This window comes from Jaculus jaculus, chromosome 1 (genome assembly GCF_020740685.1).
Source record: "Jaculus jaculus isolate mJacJac1 chromosome 1, mJacJac1.mat.Y.cur, whole genome shotgun sequence".
Taxonomy (NCBI): Eukaryota; Metazoa; Chordata; class Mammalia; order Rodentia; family Dipodidae; genus Jaculus; species Jaculus jaculus.
This window is the reverse complement of record NC_059102.1, coordinates 207912582-207930612: the sequence shown is the minus strand read 5'-3', so window position 1 is coordinate 207930612 and position 18031 is coordinate 207912582. Positions and strand designations below refer to the sequence as shown.

The window sequence follows — 18031 nt, the reverse complement described above, 5'->3', positions numbered from 1 at the left end:
GCCTGGTTTTGGTATTAGGGTGATACTAGGATCATAGAAGGAGTTGGGGAGCTTTCCCTGTTCTCTGATTGTGTGGCACAGTTCGAAAAAGATGGGTTTCAGTTCTTCTATGAAGGTTTGATAGAATTCAGCTGAGAAGCCATCTGTCCTGGACTCTTCTTTTTTTGGGAAGTGTTTTTTTTTTATTACCTTTTCAATGTTTATTGGTGTGATAGGTTTGTTTAGGAGATTAATCTGATCTGAGTTTAGTTTTGGTAGGTTTTATGTTCCCAAGAATTCATCCATTTGCTCCATATTATCCTGTTTTGTGGAGTAGAGGTTTTTGAAATAAATCCTGATGATTCTCCCAATTTCACTTATGTCTGTGGTGATCCCTCATTTTTCATTCCTAATTTTGTTAAATTGAAGCACCTCCTTTTTCTGCTTGATCAAATTGGCCAGGGGTTCGTCAATCTTCCTTCCTTCCTTCCTTCCTTCCTTCCTTCCTTCCTTTCTTTCTTTCTTTCTTTCTTTCTTTCTTTCTTTCTTTCTTTCTTTCTTTCTTTCTTTCTTTCTTTCAGAATTAGCTCTGTGTTTCATCAATTTTCTTAGTTTCCAATTCCTTAATTTCTGCTCTGGTCTTAATTAATTCTTTCCATATGGAGCTTTTTGGGTTGAATGCTTCTTGCTTTTCCAGCACCTTTAGGTCAATGGCTAGGTTATTGATTTGGAATCTCTGTATCTTTGCTATGAAAGCATTTAGTGCTATGAATTTTCCCTTGAGGACCGCCTTCTTTGTGTCCCTTAAGTATTGGTACTATGTGTTCTCATTGTCATTCATTTCTAGAAATTTTGCAATTTTATTTTTCATTTCATCTACTACCTATTTATTGTTTACTAGTATGCAATTCAGCTTCCAGGATTTGATGGGATTCTTGGTGCATTTTTTGTTGTTAATGTTGAGCAATACAGCATTGTGATCTGATAACATGCAGGAAATTATGTTGATCTTCCTAACTGTCTTGAGGCAGTCTTTGTGATCAGTATATGATCTATTATACAGAAGGTTCCATGGATGCTGAGAAGAATGTTTTGTCTGTGGATTTGGGGTGAAATGTTCTATAGTTGTTTGTTAGGTCTAATTGTTCTATAGTTAGATTGAACTCTCTCACTTCCCTATTTATTTTCTGTTTGGATGATCTATCTATTGCTAATAATGGAATATTGAAGGCCCCAACTATGATGGTGTTGGTGGTTATTTCTGTTTTATTGTCAAGTAGCTTTTGTTTTATGAATTGTGGTATGCCTGTGTTTGGTGCATAAAGATTTATGATTATGATATCCTCTTGATGAATTATTACCGTGATAAATAGGAAGTGGCCTTTTTGTCTCTTTTGATTACTTTTGGTTTGAAGTTTATTTTATCTGATACTAGTATAGCTATGTCTGCTTGTTTCTTATTCCCATTTGATTGGGATATTATTTTCCACCCTTTCAACCTGAGGTGGTTTCTGTCTTTGGTGGTAAGGTGGGTTTCATTGAGACAACAGATTGAGAGATCTAATTTCCTGATCCATCCTGTTATCTTGAATCTCTTGATGGGTAAATTAAGGCCACTAATATTTAGCATAATGACTGTGAGGTTTGATTTGATCCCTGCCATATAGTGTTAGTTAATCTGGTTTGGTGTTTTCATGGACTTTGTAGTTTTTTGTGCCTTTTCTGAGTTTGGCTATTGTGATCTGCTTCTTTAAGGCACTTGAGGTTGATTATTTGATTCTTTTATGTGGAAAATTTCCTGAAGTACTCTTTATGGCTTTGGTTTTGTGTTCATATAGTTGTAAAGCTGAGTGTTGTAGTCAGGTTCACATTGCTGGTAGAAATCACCCAACCAAGAACAGTTTATGGGAAAAAGAGGTTTATTTTGGCTTACAGGCTCAAGGGGAAGCTCCACAATGACTGGGGAAAATGATGGCATGAACAGAGACTGGATATCACCCCCTGGCCAACATAAGGTGTACTGTAGCAACAAGAGAGTGTGCCAAACACTGGCATGGAGAAACTGGCTATAACATCCTTAAACCCACCTACAACAATACACTACCTCCAACAGGCATTAATTCCCAAATCTCTATCAGCTGGGAACCTAGCATTCAGGACACCTAAGTTTATGGGGGACACCTGAATCAAACCACCACATTCTGCCCCTGGATCCCATAAACTGATATCCATACATGATATGCTGCGACCTTCCTGACCAGCAGGATAAGAACGACCAGCAAACAAAGATCCTTCTTGATCACACTTTATTGGAGAGCCTCTTGGTTAACAGGAAAGTTGATGGCGAAGGGGCTGGGGTGCAGGAGTGTAGCTGCTTTTATAGGGTGTAATACTACAAGACACCTACGGATTGGCTGCCCCCTGCTCACCCACCACCCAGGGTCACGGGATAGGCCCAGGATGCATTACATCATGTGCACGCGCAGCATCAAGCAAGACTGTCGCCAGGATATGACCAAGCAGGGGGTTGTTCGTCACCACTCTCAGCAGGAAGTCAGTGCCATCTTGTAATGGCATCTGTAGCCGCTCCCTGCAGCTCCTCCTTTTTTGTTTAATAAAATGGCCAAGCATAAATAGAAAACATGCCTTCCTGATCAAGTCTGCACCTCATGATGTGTTGACCAATCAAGGGAAGAAGTTCAACCTTCCCTTCCTCAGTGCAATGGGACAGGTCCCCTGAGAGTGCAAAGGCGGTGGTCAAACGAAAGCTACCATATTCCTGCCCATCCTTGTGCAATGGGTACTCTGAGACCCCGAGGGTGCAAGGGCCAGGGAAGCTATTTGTATTTTAAAGCTGCCAGCCATATTTGGGGAGAGGAACCACATTCTAAGGCAGTGAGTGCTTGTGAAATGACCATTTTATCTCTCCTAGTTTGGGTTCGCAGGCGACAGACCAACCATAGGCAAAGCACACACCCTCCTAAGCAGCATACCAGAAACATTCCAGTTCCTACCCATTCCTTGAAATAGGAGAATGCAGATGATATCCAAGAAGTAAAGCCTTCTGCCAAGCTAAGATCCACTCGTGTGGAGTTAATATGTACTATAGCTTGTCTTAATTCCTCCAATTCCCTATCAAATTCCTTAGACCAATTTTGCGAGAGGGCTAGCGACAAACTACGAGACAGATTAGCAGCTCTGGTGAAGTTTTCATAAGGGACACTAGTAACACACAATGCATTATACTTCCATTCACATCCCAGCTGAGCTAGCTGCCAAAGGACATCAACCTGTTCTTGGACTAAATCTATTCTTTGGTTTAAAATTTGGATACCACCCTTTAAGTGAGAATTTAAAGCTGTCTGAGTGTCTAAGGCCTCTGAGGTAGAAGTAGCCAAGTTATTTAAAGTTTCAGCCGTCTGTACTGAGGAAGCTATGGCCACACCTGCCGCAGTAGCGGCAGCAGCTATCGCAGCCACGGCTGCTATAACTGCTGCTGTGATGCCAAAATCCCTTTTTTTCCTAAATAAAGTCAGCGTGCTGGGAGCTTCCACAGGCACAGGGACCCAACGAGGGACCCTAAGGACCATAGCATTCTTAAACTTTGGAGCATCCCAGCATTGGGACAAGAGGCAGGAGGTATTGTAGCAGCTACTAAAGGAGGAATTACTGAGGACAAACATAAACGGTGGGTGAACGCAAACTGGTGCCGGGGAGAAAGTAGCATTTCTTGCGTTAGTTTGGCACCCATGTCCAATGCTCATAATTCCCCCTGTGGTGTTGATAGTTTTGTATAAAGCATCCCAGTTCTCATCAGCTTCCTCCACCACCTGCTCCTTCTCACTAAAGACTGCAGTCACATTATTACAAGCAACTTGTCCTCCCTGTAATAACACAAAAGGTGTGAAATCAGTACAGCTTCCATTTGTTCCACACAAAATCCACTTTGAAAATGGATTATACCTTCTATCTTGTCTGAAAAATCCCCCAGTCCATAAGGCCGGATAGGGATGGGGACCCCTCATGTCCGGGGAGAAATTAAAGAGTTTTCCCTTACTAGTCCAGCCAACACCGGTAGACTGACAGTCAGACCACGGCCAGGTTTCCCCTTCATCACTTTCCCAACAATGAGGAGCAAGTCGTGGTTGGTATGCTTTGTCTGATATGTTTACACCAACCAGAAATGTTCCATTAAGCCAGATTGCCAATTCAGTATAGGTATAGTTACCAAATTTATATTGGGAAGTCTTATTCTCTGGACCATACCAATCATTATGTCTCTGTTGGTCATTTCTTTCCCAAATCATGTCCCCGTGGAACCAAGCAAAGGCTTGTTTCTTTAAGACCATACAGTCCTCATAAGTTGGATCAAGCGTAAAGCACAATGTCCCCGATGCCTGGAAACTCCGCTGTTCTCTGATAGAAACGGAAAAGGTGTCTTTCTTCACCATGGGAAGACCCAGTTCCTTCTCTGTTGTAAAGAAACGGGGAAAAACCACAGCGGAGTGGTATACTGGCATGGGTTTGGGAAATGCAGACATAATGCCCCAACGCTGTTCTCCCCTACATTCCAGGCACAGGAAGAGGATCATCAATAAGGCTCTCCTTTTCTCCATCCTTCTCTCCATCCTGGTAGGCATCTCCGTCTCCAGGAGCCTCCTGTTGGGGTCGGATAATTGTTTTCACCAAGCGAGCTGGAACCCAATGCGGAGAATCTTGGTCCTGTGGAAAAACACAAACAGCTCCCCTGGATCTTAATATCACAAGATCCGGTCCTTTCCATTTATTATCCAAGACGTCTTTCCACATCACCATTTCTTTCGGCACAGAAGTTAGAGATTTTCCATGTCTATTAGCTGCGCTGTCATCATGGAAATCCAAAATTTAAAAATTGAGTGTAAAAAGAGCTAAAGATATTCTTTCCTTGGGAGTAGCGTCCTCGGCTATCCCTCTTTTTTGTTTAAATAAAAGAGCTTTTAAGGTCTTATTAGCTCTTTCTACTATTCCCTGGCCCTGTGGGTTATAAGGAAGGCCAGTGGTGTGGGTTACCTGCATTTGAGCACAAAAGGCTCGAAAACCAGCAGATGTGTATGCTGGGCCATTATCAGTTTTTAAATGGCGTGGCTTTCCCCAAGCAGCCCAGGCCTCTAGGCAGTGAGTCTTTACATGAGAGGCCTTTTCGCCTGCCAATGGTGAGGCGAAAATAATACCGGAGCATGTGTCCACTGAAACATGTAGGTATTTTAATCTTCCAAACTCTGGAAGATGTGTTACATCCATTTGCCAAAGGTCTCCAGGGCGCAGGCCCCGAGGATTAACGCCCACATGTGGGGAAGGCAAAAAGGTAACACAAGATTGGCAAGATTTTACAATGTTTCGAGCCTCGTTTCTGGAAATGAGAAATTTGAGTCTTAAAGTATTTGCAGGCACATGATATAATCTATGAAATTTTATAGCTGAAGCCTTAGGATCTCCTAAGGAAACCATGGCCAGCCTGGTAGCCTGATCTACCAGGTCATTAGCCTGTGACAGGGGTCCAGGCAGCAAGGAATGGGCTCGGATATGAGAAACATAAAATGGGCAAGTTTGCTGCAAAATTAAAGATTGAAGTTGTAAAAGAATATTAGACACTAGACTAGTAGAGCGAACCAAAGCAGCGATCTCTAAATTAGCCACTGCATTGGCCACATACAAGGAATCTGTAAACAAATTAAAGGAAGTGGGGAATGTCTGAAATACCTCCAAGACTATTAAGCATTCAACAATCTGAGGAGAGTCAGGTCTGAACATTCTTACTATAGGCTCCAATCCCTGTACCAGGTAGGCCCCACGACCAGACTTTGAGCCATCAGTAAAGATGGCAGGGGCTGATGTAATAGGCTCCTGAACAGTGATTTTAGGAAAGTAAACCAAATTGTTTTCAACAAAAGACAAAATAGGGCTCTTTGGGTAATGATTATCTATGGCATTTGGAAAGGCGCACATAAGAATGCTCCAATCATCTACTGTGCCACACAAAATTTGGACTTGTTCCTTAGTGTAGGGAATGATAAGTTTATCAGGCAATTTTGCAAAATGTACTAAGCAATACTTAAGCCCCAAACAGGCCTGTCGAGCGACCAGCTGTGGGAAATATTGGAGAGTGCGAGCTCCTAAAGAGTTTTTTTTTTTTTTTCTCTTGAAGCCATAATAGAAGCCCCTCCTAGCGGAGGCCAGCCGCGACCAGGTTTTTGTTTTAATGAAGTGGCATGTGTCCCCAGGGGAGTTATAGGGTGGGGGTGCGGAAGGCTCTATCGACTGTAAAGGACCACACCTTTGGCCTTGAGGCCCCTTTGTCCGCTCCCTTTTATAACAGGCGGTGGCCTCCTTTAGTCCTTCTTCTTCCCCTTTAAATAATTCTTTTTCTTCCTCCTCTGCAGAATCGGAGTTAGCCTCCTTATCTGTGTCAAGTACATTTACATGTGTAAGCTCCTCAATGGGAGGATAGAGCCTGTTAAAGGCTCCTCTTTTCCCCTCGGGGGAGGGGGGCGGGAAATTAAAGCGGTATGTATCTCTAGCACAGTTATAGGGGGGAGGTGCAGACGGCTCTTTCAAATGCAGAGAACCATCTCCCTGGGCCTGTTTTCCTTTTGTTAGTAGGGGGCGCCTAGGCAGAGATGAATAGTGCCCTTTTGTGACTTCCTTGATTCCTTCCCCCCCCCTTTTGTAATGGTTCTTCCTCCTCCTCCTCCTCTAGGTCTGAGTTGGAGGTGATTTCCTCATCTGTCTCAAAAACACTTAAACGTACAAGCTCTTCAATAGGGGGATACAGCCTGGTAAAGGCCCCTTTAGTCCCTTTCTCAGGCAAGTGATGACTCATTTCCCCCATCTCTTCAAGCTCCTCCTGCAGGCTTTTATCTTTATCTTGTATATGTTTCTCCTTCTTTATATCTCCTTTTTTCTTAGGCCTAACTTTTGACTCCCCTGAATCAGACTCAGAAAGACTATCCTGATGTCTTGCTAGAGCTTCTCGTCCCCTTTTAATGATTTCTATGTGGTTTCCTTTACTTAAACAAGAATGGATAAGGTGCCAGAACGGCATCGTGCCTTTTCCTATTCTATCCTCCTCCTTTGCCCGTTCTAAATCGCAACCTAGCTTCTCCCACGTAAGGAGGGAAAGATCACCCGACACTGCGAACCATGGCGCGATCTCATCTAGGTTTCTGACTATTTTCTTAATGGTCGCGGATGAGATCTTAATGTCCCTCTGCTTAAGCAATTCTTTTATGGGTTGGACAAAATTATCGGGTGCAAAGTTTGTACTCTGAGAATTGCCCATGGCGCACGCTGTTATCTACCAGCGATTTATCCGCCTAACAAAAGAAGCAATACAGTGAGTGACAGATCGAAAAACCTTGTTATCTACCAAGGTCTTTTATTTTTGATTCCGTGCTGCGAGGTTAGTCCTCACCTAAGCAGCGACACTCCCCTCAGGTTCACAGCAACAGCAACACAAAACAAGAAGGAGAAACCACACAAGAAGCCAAATGGCAAGAATAAAATACGGGTCCGTCAATAGATCTAGCATGACTGGGGTAACTTACCGCGGTCTTCCTCTCCGTGTGTCAAGTTCTGGATCCTCTTCGGCCCCTCACCCGATGCCCTTCTGGCACCCGGCGTCCCGGGTTTTTTGGCACCACTTTGCTGCGACCTTCCTGACCAGCAGGATAAGAACGACCAGCAAACAAAGATCCTTCTCGATCACACTTTATTGGAGAGCCTCTTGGTTAACAGGAAAGTTGATGGCAAAGGGGCCGGGGTGCAGGAGTGTAGCTGCTTTTATAGGGTGTAATACTACAAGACACCTACGGATTGGCTGCCCCCTGCTCACCCACCACCCAGGGCCATGGGATAGGCCCAGGATGCATTACATCATGTGCACGTGCAGCATCAAGCAAGACTGTCGCCAGGATATGACCAAGCAGGGGGTTGTTCGTCACCACTCTCAGCAGGAAGTCAGCGCCATCTTGTAATGGCGTCTGTAGCCGCTCCCTGCAATGATATAAAATATAATGTACTCAGTATGACTTTAATAGTCCCCATAGTTTTTTTTTTTATCAATTCCATTGATGTGCAAACATTTCTATAGTACAAGATCTTTTCACTGAACCATATTACTAAAAAATCACCTCAAAAACCCATAATGTCACAGAATAAACACTCACACTGCAAAAGATGGCATTGGGCATAGCAAAGAAATACTCAAGCAATATATGATTTTAAACAACCAGGGCAAACATCGAATTCTGTAGCTCCAAGTCCAACAAGTCTAGTTAGTGACAAATTTCCATGTCTGATAATTCTAACTAGCAACAACTCTCTATTATAAAAATACCACCCCTCCAGCTAGGCTATTTACAGACTTGGAACATTTCATTGGGGCTGGAAGCTTTCCTTGGCAGCCATCTCTTGGTCCCAGCCGATCCACTCTGTCTCCATTGCAATCCACAGTTCATCATCATGGCTCCATGGGCTAGCCATGCAGGCATCCTGCAAGCCTGTTTCACACTGCCCATGGCCATTTTCAAAACACCAAACCGTTTTGCACACACAATGACCCTCTCTTTCCTGCATACTCCACAATAGGGTGCCAATTTGTTAATCCAGGGGGGAATAAAGCAGACTTTGAAGAACAAGACACTCCTTGAGCAGCCAGGCCCCTTCAAAAGACTCCACATTTTTTCCTGTTGCCCCAGGCAGGTCAGTTGGTCCAGTCTCAATGGTTGTAATCTCTCAAACAATTTTCAGGTAAATGGATAGCAGTTTAGGCCCAAAGATTTTATTTTTTCCTGTGCCATATCCCTCTGCTCACACCAGTTCATTTCTACACAAAGCAACACTGAACAGCTTCTCAGGACACAGGCATAACAGCAAGCTTCTCACACAAACTACTAGGCCAGTCCTAGCAAAGCTTTTTCTCACCCTCATATACCAAATCTCACAGTTCGTAGTTCTTACTGCATTCATCTCTTTCAACTCTGACTTGAATAGTCCATCAAACTGTACTTAAAGCACTGCAAGGCATTTCTTAGGCCAAGGTATCAAATCCTCCCATGATCCTCTTAAAAATCAGCTCCAAAAGGCCGAAGCCACACAGTCAGGTGTCCAGCAGCAATCCCACTCGTTGGTACCACCTTACTGTTGCAGTCAGGTTCATATTGCTGGTAGAAATCACCCAACCATGAGCAGCATATGGAAAAAAGAGGTTTATTTTGGTTTATGGACTTATGGGAAGCTCCAAGATGGCAGAGGAAAATGATGGCAAGAGCAAAGGGTGGACATCACCTCTTGACCCACATAAGGCATACTGTAGCAACAGGAGAGTGTGCCAAACACTGGCATGGGGAAACTGGCTATAACACCCATAAGCCCACCACCAACAATACACTTCCTCCAGTAGGCATCAATTCTCAAATTTCCATCAGCTGGGAACCTAGCATTCAGAACACCTAAGTTTATGGGGGACACCCGAATCAAACCACCACACTGAGTTTTGTTGTGGAAAGTTTTTCTTTTACCATGTATTATGAGGGATACTTTTTTTTTTTTTAACTGTCCTAAATTGTTTATTAGGCGTGGATTTTACAAACATCCCTCTATTAGCGGTAGCGGTGGAGCTGGAGGGTATTGCACCTTCTCCAAGCTGCGCCGCGAGAACCACCGATAGTGTGGTGGAACTTGTGGCCCTTCCCAAGGCCACGACTCTTGCGGCCTGCAGAAGTCAGCCCGCGCATCTCCCTGTGCTTGTGGACTGGCTTGGTGATCCACTGGGTGTCCGGATTTCTTCTGATAGCTTTATGGAATGGATCAATGAGGATAACCTCAAAGAATTTGTATGTGGAATCTTCGCCAACCCAGTAAGAATTCAGCACTCTCAGAGCTCCACAGTGACGTCCAGCTCTTTCCTCAGCAACAGACTGAAGACTTCGGGCAAACTTCAGCTGCTTAACACCGTGGTGTACAGGTTTGCCTTAAGATGCACCCTTAGGGACTGGGCGTTTGCCACCACCATTGCGCACACGAATCCTGTATATGACATAACCTTGCTTGGCCTTGTAGCCCAGCCTGTGTGCCTTGTCGGGTAGAGTGGGGGGCTTCGCCCGGTGCAGCGCTGAGAGCTGGCGGTACTGCCAGCAGCAGACCGCAGCAGGAAGTGCATCATGTCCCACTGCTTCTTCCTCCACAGCTCCTGGATGTACTTGTACGCACCCATGATGGCTCACGTGTGATGGCTGCTGCCAGAGGGAAAAAAAAGTTGAGGGATACTTTTGCTAGATAGAGTAGTTCTTAGACTTAGACTTTGTAGTGTTCCATTACAGGCCCTTCTGGCTTTCTGTGTTTCCATTGAAAAGTCTGATGTAATTCTGGTGGGGTTACCTTTAAATGTAATGTGTTGTTTTCCCCTAGCTGCTTTTAGGATTTTCTCTTTGGTATCAACGTTTAGAATCTTAATGAAAATGTGTCGGGGAATATTTCTCTTTTGGTTAAGTCTGTTTGGAGTCCTTCTAGCTTCTTGTAACTCAATGGGCCTTTCTTTTGAGAGAGTGGGGAAAGTTTTCTTTAATAATTCTGTTGAATAAGTTCTCCATGCCTTTGGTCTCAATTTCTTTCCCTTCTGGTATTCCCACGATCTGAATGTTAGGATGCTGAAAGGTATCCCAAAGTTCCTTCATGTTCTGTTCACAAAAATTTTTGAACTTATTGAAACTTTTGGCCTTTCAAACTGTTTCTTCTCTTTTGTCTTCCAGATCTCAGTTTCTATACTCCCTATGGCTGATTCTATTCTTGAGAGCTTTTATAGAGTTTTGGGCTTGTTCAATTTGGTTTTCATTTTCTACTACTTTTCTATTGTATAGTTTCCACCCCTCTGTCAAGTTCCCTTTTTACGTCATTTTCTGATTTTCTTGATGCTTCCTTGAATTCAACCTTACATTTCTTTGTGTCTTCATTGAGCTTACCCAGCTGGTTTTTGAGGTCCTGTTTTCTTTTTCTTTCACTTTCCTTCATATCCTTTAACTGTCTTTGGACCCCCTCCATTTTCTTATCTGTTAGATCTAGTCTAATGTGGAAAGCATCCATATGATTATCAGCCCTTTGTTGCTTTTCTGCAAGTTCTGCTATTTTCTTGGTCAGGGTTGCATAGCTTATAACTTGTGGTTCTGATCCTAATGTCTCTTCTATAAGTTTTGATGAGAGACATCCATTGTAGGACTGGGTGATCTTATTGGAATTGCTTGTATTTGATTTTTCATGTTATTACCTTTGTGCTGTGGTCTGCCCATCACAGTGTAGGGGCTGGGACAGTGGAACTGAGGTCACAGTGGGGGGGGGGCATGGAGAACAAGACTGAGGTTGTGGGGTTGGAAGATTGAGTGGAACTCAGATTGCACAGGGCAGGTCATTACTAGGGAAGAGGAGAGCAGGGTGGCTTTTGCTCAGGGCTCGGGGAGCAGGCTGGCTTTCACACAGGGCAGGGGGAGCAGGGAGGCTTTTGCATGGGGTGGGGTGAGTGGGGCGATTTCCCATGTGCAGTGGCACAAGCGGAACTCTGCTAGTCTGTGTTCCCTTGCCTGCAGTTAGTGCAAGTGGAACTTGCAGCCGAGACTATGGCTAGAACAGCTGCTTGAGGGAATTGGGAAGCTGGTGGGCTATCTAAGAGTGTGGGAATGAGCTGATTCTCTTTTTTGCCCCTCTGTGCCCTCCCACTGGAGGTCTATTAGAATCTGCTCCCCTTTAGAAGCCCCAACAAACCCTTAATGTTTTGTCCTGCCCTCCCTGGGAGATGCAGTATGGTAAGGCAGATATCATCTTGACTGGAACCCTCAAGAGTCTACATTCTTCCTGTTGCCCCAGTGCAGGTCAGCTGGCCCAATCTCAAAGGTTGTAATCTCAATTTCAGGTGAAAGGGCAGCAGTTTTAGCCCAAAGATTTAATTTCTGTGCTGTATCCCTCTGCTCAAACCAATCCATTTTGCCATTGTGACAGAAAGAAATTCTGCACAACTTCTTAGGACATGGATATAACAGCAAGCTTGTCATACAAACTGTTTCTATCCCAGTCTAGGCAAAGCTCTTCTTCACCCTTATAAGCCAAACCTCACAGTTCATAGTTATTACTGCATTCAGGTCTTTCAACTCTGACAAGAATAGTCTATCAAGCTTTACTTACAGTACTGCAAGGTGTGTTGGAGCCAAGGTTTCAAATTAATCCACATTCCTCTTGAAAGTTGGCTCTGAAATGCCAAAGCCACACAGTCAGGAGTCTAGCAGCAAATGACACCACTCCTTGGTAACAACATTATTGTTGCAGTCCAGTTCACATTGCTGGCCCAAATCACCCAACCAAGAGCAGCTTTTGGGGAAAAAAGGGTTTTGGGGGGCTTACAGTCTCAAGGGGAAGCTCCATGATGGAAGGGAAAAATGATGGCATGAGCAGAGGGTGGATATCACCCTCTGGCCAACATAAATTAGACAATAGCAATAGGAGACTGTGCCAAACACTGGCAAGAGGAAACTGGCCAAGATACCCATAAGCCTGCCCCCAACAATATACTGCCTCTAGGAGGTGTTAGTTCCCAAATATCCATCTGCTAGGAATCTAGCATTCAGAATATCTAAGTTTATGGGGAACACCTGAATCAAACCACCACAATTTCCATCTGAAGATTTCTAAAGGTGATTACTTCCTTGAGAAATATGGCAGGCTACAAAATCAACATACAAAAATCAGTAGCTTTTCTATATGCAACTGACAAATATATACAGAGAACAAAATCAATGAGGCTGTCCCATTTTCAATACCCACAAAACAATTAAAAACCTTGGAATAATACTAACCAAGGATGTGAAATACCTATATATTAAAAACATTAAAACATTCAAGCAAGAAATTCAGTATTAGTTGAGCAAATGGAAAGACTTCTCATGCTCCTCAATAGGTAGAATAATATTGTGAAAATGGTGATTCTATCCAAAGCAATATACAGACTTAATACAATACCAATAAAATCTCCAGCATAATTCTTCACAGAGATAGAAAATATGATCACAAAATTCATATGGAATAGCAAAAGGCCTTGCATATTCATATATATCCTCTGCTGTGGACTGGCAAATCCGGGACCACCAGTCCGAGGGAGAACTGGTCCTTGGGAGGTGGGCCAGGAGTTGGTGAAGTGACAAACAGACACACACACAAGGTTGATGTATCTGAGTGTATTTTACTGAAGTAGAGCATCAGGTTATATACAATTCTGGCTGCATAATCTTAGCCTTTGTTTATTTAAGCAGTACAATTTGTATGAATAGCCTGTTCCAGGAAAGGCACAAATACATTGAGTAAAGATTACAATCACAAATTTAATAGTTAATATCTCACCAAAATCAGTGTTAAACAGTTAGTGGTTACAAATGATGTTTGGTTTTTAGCCTGCTTCAAGCATCAAGTATTTTTAACAAAAGTTCTAACAGGGTGACTTCATAACTCTAGTATATTTTTTTCCTTGAACTATGCCATAAAAATGTAGGTGTATCAAAGCTTGTCTTCTCATAATTGGATCCAGTTGTTTCCTAATGGTTTTTTTCCTTGTGCTTTCGCAAGCAAGAACCAAGGTGGCTTTGACCTAGCAAGTCTTCCACAAAAGTTAAAGAATACCAAGAAACATGCTTGTCACCATTGGTTACTAGTGTATCTCCATTCCTATACACTCCTGGATAAGGTAATGGTTTAATCGATTGGTTCTGGTCCTCAGAATTCTGACTATGGCTTGAAACAACAGCAAGGTCTTTGGAGGAAGTGTCACACCATCAGGTGATTCAATTTTATGGAAACTTGTTCCATATCTAATTTTTACTAAATTGTGAAAGAACATCATGCTGTTGTCATATGTCAGGAACAGAATAGTAGTAAAGAAGAAAACAGCTATTAGAGAGGAGCAAAAGGCACCACAAGCCCAGAGAATGCACGTGCTTTCCAGGAGGCTTTCTTCCTTGGAGCTTTCTCCTAGGCCTGGTGAACAAGTCACACAGACTCAACTGGAGTTGGTGTGGCAATCCTCAACAAAAGTTATAACTTTTATATCCTCTAGAGTTATAAAGCCATAGTAACAAAACCACATAGAACTGAAATTAAAAAAAGAAATATAAATGGAACAGAATCAAAGTCCCGGACCTGTGCTACTTGATATTTGACAAAGAAGCAAATAATGTAGACTGGAGAAAACATAGCATCTTCAACAAATGGGGCTAGACAAATTGGATAACCACATGTAGAAAAATGAAAGTAGATCCATTCACCTCACCTTACATAAATGTCAAGTCCAAATGCATTCAAGACCTCAATATGATACCCAAAACTCTTCACATACTCTCAGAAAAAATAGGAAGAACTCTCCATGATATAGGAGGAAGGCCTTCCTGAGCAATATCCCAGTACACCAGGAAGTTAAACAATCTCTCAAACAATGGAATTTCATGAATATTAAAAGGTTTTGCACAGACGAACATATCATAATCAGAGCCAATAGATTACCCACAGACTGGGAGAAAATTTTCTCTGGCTATGCCATTGACAATGGCCTAATAGCTTGAATCTACAAGGAACTCAAAAAACTGAATAATAAAAAAAAATCAAAGAACCTGCTGTAAAAATGAGGTACAGAACTGAATAAGGAGTTCTCAGAGGAAGAAATGCAAATGGCTAACACACATATTCAACATATTCACACATATTTAACGTATTCTGTTAAAACAACTATGAGATTCTACCTTAATGCAATAAAGATGGCAATCATTTAAAAAACAAATTATCAACAAATATTCATGTGGGAAAAGAGGAACCATCATTCACTGTTGGTGGGAAGGCAAACTTGCACAACCACTGTGGAAATCAATATGGAAATTCCTGAAAAGGATGCATACAAACCAACCAACAGACCTAGTTATCCCTTACTGGACATTTGCCCTAAATGCACCATGCTTCACTGCAGAGGTATTTGCCCAACCATGTTATAGCTGCTCAATTAATAATAAGTAAGAACTGGTTTCAACCCAAGTGCCCATCACTGGATAGATGGCTAATGAAGTTGTGGAACATTTCCACAATGGAATTCTACTCAGCAGTAAGAAAAATGATACAATGAAATTTGTAGGAAAATGAACAGACTTGGAACAGATCATACTAAGCAAACTCACAATCACAGAAAGACAAACACCCCATGTTCTCACTCTTCTGTGGTCATTAATCTGGATCAACTTGTGTTGCTGGCATACTGTATGGGCAACTTGAGGCCAGGATAATAGGGATGTAAGGGCTTGGGGTGAGGGGAAGGAGAGGGTGGGTGAAATAAAAATAAAACTCTACCCCAAATGACTTGCTACCATAGAAACATTTCTCCTTGAAGGTAGACTAAAAGATAAAACTCTCTAAAGGAGTATAGAGGGAGTGACCAAAGAGCTTGGCCCTAGTGAGGGTGGGAGGAAGCCTAACCTTGTAATTCCCTGTACCAGGATGTGGTTAACAACTACAATGAGCTGTTGATCAGAGAGACCTACAATGTCTCCCAAAACAAACAAGAAAGACTTCCATCAGAGTCCTCGATTATCCACCAGAGGTTAATGGTAAGACCCTATGGTTGAAGACACCATAGACTGTCAGCAAGGATCATGGAAAGACCTGATTGGAATGCAGAAGAGATCCAGCCCCCAGACGGTTAGCCTGTGGATTATGGAAGGTGGAAGGTGTTACATGAGCTTCCAGAGGAAAGTAACCAAAATCTCTCCAAGTGACTTGAGGTCTAAGCTATTCAGAAGCAAACAACCTGACGTGATGCTCACCCAAGTGCAATAGCGGCACACAACCATGATGGGTAACCAACTGCTTTTGGGTTGGCTAACAGATCTGCTCAGTGGAAAGGCCTGAGGTAAAAGGTAAGACCCTTTTACTCAAGACACTATATGCTGCCAACACAGAACATGGTTTGAATACAGAAGAGAGCCAGTCCCCAGACAGGTATCTCATCTAGTTCTGGAAAGCACTGTAGGAGCTACTTTGGTAAGGTGTCCAACAATGGTGTGAGCTAGCTGGGGCCTAAGATACTTAGAAGCAACCATCCTGACAAAAAATATACACCAATGCATTGGGGGAACACAGTACTGGTGAGTAAGCAATGGTTCTCTAATTGTCTATGAAATCTACTCAGTGGAAAGGGACTCATACCTGGAACTGACAACTAGGACTGAATCATATGGAGACAAGGATTTTGCTCTCCAATGTCATCCTCCTACTAGTCTTTAGCAACAAGAGAGCCTATATTCATCAAACACTCCTGAAAGTAATAATGCTTATCTTATTTATCATATGATGACTTCATTCTCCATTGGAGAATCTGATTTTCTCTTTTAGAATGTAGCGAGACCCTAGGAGATCAACCATCTCTTGTATCTCAGTCAAGGCTTAGGCAAAACCACAGAGGAAGTAGGGCAAGAAGTGTTGCCTGACAATCAGCACCAGAGTGAAGGAGACAGACACAAAGGAACTTATCACTGAAGTAGATTTAAAATACAGACACCAAGTCTAAAGGAATTTTGTGGAAGAGGGGCAAAAAGATTATAAGAGCCACAGGTTGGGATGTCATGCCTAGTGTTATTACTTCCACCCAGTAACTGACTGCTGTTTCCACAACACATAATCCACAACTCCATGGGGAATACCAACAACTCCACTGAGGAGGTCCCCAGTGGAATGGGGGCAGAAATGAGGGAAAATATAGTACCAACACGTGATGTATCCATACCAAGTACTAAATAAATTTGTTATCTTCGACATGAAATAATTATATTTATTACTTTATTTCTTTGAGAGAGAGAGAGAGAGAGAGAGAGAGACAGAAAGAGAGAGAATGAGAATATTCATGTGCATGCCAGGGCCTATAGCCACTGCAAATAAACTCCAAACACATGCTCCACCTTGTGCAACTGGCTTTACATGGACACTGCGGAATCAAACTCAGGCCCATGGGCTTTTCAGGTAAGTGCCTTAACTGCTGAGCCATCTCTCTAGCCTGCTTACTTCTTAGAATTTTCTCAGATGGCAAACTTTGAGACATGAGATTCACGGTTTCTTAGTACAACCTTATACACTCCAAAGATCAACAGTATAAATTAAAACAAGGAATCAGTTGCATGGATTGATCTTCAGATGCAAATCAGCCCACGAGAGTATTTTAAGATTACTCTTTTACATGCTGTTATTTTGAAGTATAATACACAAAGCACAAGTTCATGAGCCCTTCTCTCGTCTCCCTAACAGATAGCCCCTTCACATTCACAAGTTAGTGTTTTCCTAGTAGAAAAGTATATATGATTATTTCCAAAGCTTAGGCCACTATTAGAAATGGTGATCACTGACCTTTTACCTGCAATGTTGCTATCAAACATATCACATGGATATTCTTATTCTCTGTCAAATACAAATGTGAAATTTCAAGTAGTTTGACAAAAATGTAATAATGTGAAAAGACACTGACCTCCTGTGAAAACCAACTTTTATAGCAGCATATAAAATGTACATTTATAAAAAGTACAGTTCTTACATTCCCCAGTGTTATAACTGTAAAAGGAATAAATTGTTTATCCATCATCTCTTAAGTCCCCAGTGTTTTTCAGAAACCCATAATGCATCTATTTTTAAACTTTTAAGTATATGTGCCATCCTTCCATGCATGTCTGAAGCCTTGGGGTGTCATGTGATGTGCACCACTCTTTCACCTTCTGTAGCTTGTTGCATATGTTTTATATGCCTATTCTATCAAAATGAAAATCTCTGAGAAGATGGAGGTGTCCCAAGTGATCTGCTTAGGCTCCCATACAACTAACACCAACTGTGTTCATGTTCCCCAATATTATGTTACTGTGATGAAAGTTAAGTGACTGAACTGTTCTTATTAAAATAGATGAGAATGATTAAAAATAGAGAAGTTGGTGCTAGGAACTATTTTTAGTAAAGCAAAATAACT

General features: G+C 42.4%; 1 pseudogene; it reads right to left on the bottom strand.

The window, feature by feature from the left end:
- Window positions 1–9598: 9598 nt before the first annotated feature.
- Window positions 9599–10248, bottom strand: LOC123456739 (annotated as a pseudogene).
- Window positions 10249–18031: the final 7783 nt, after the last annotated feature.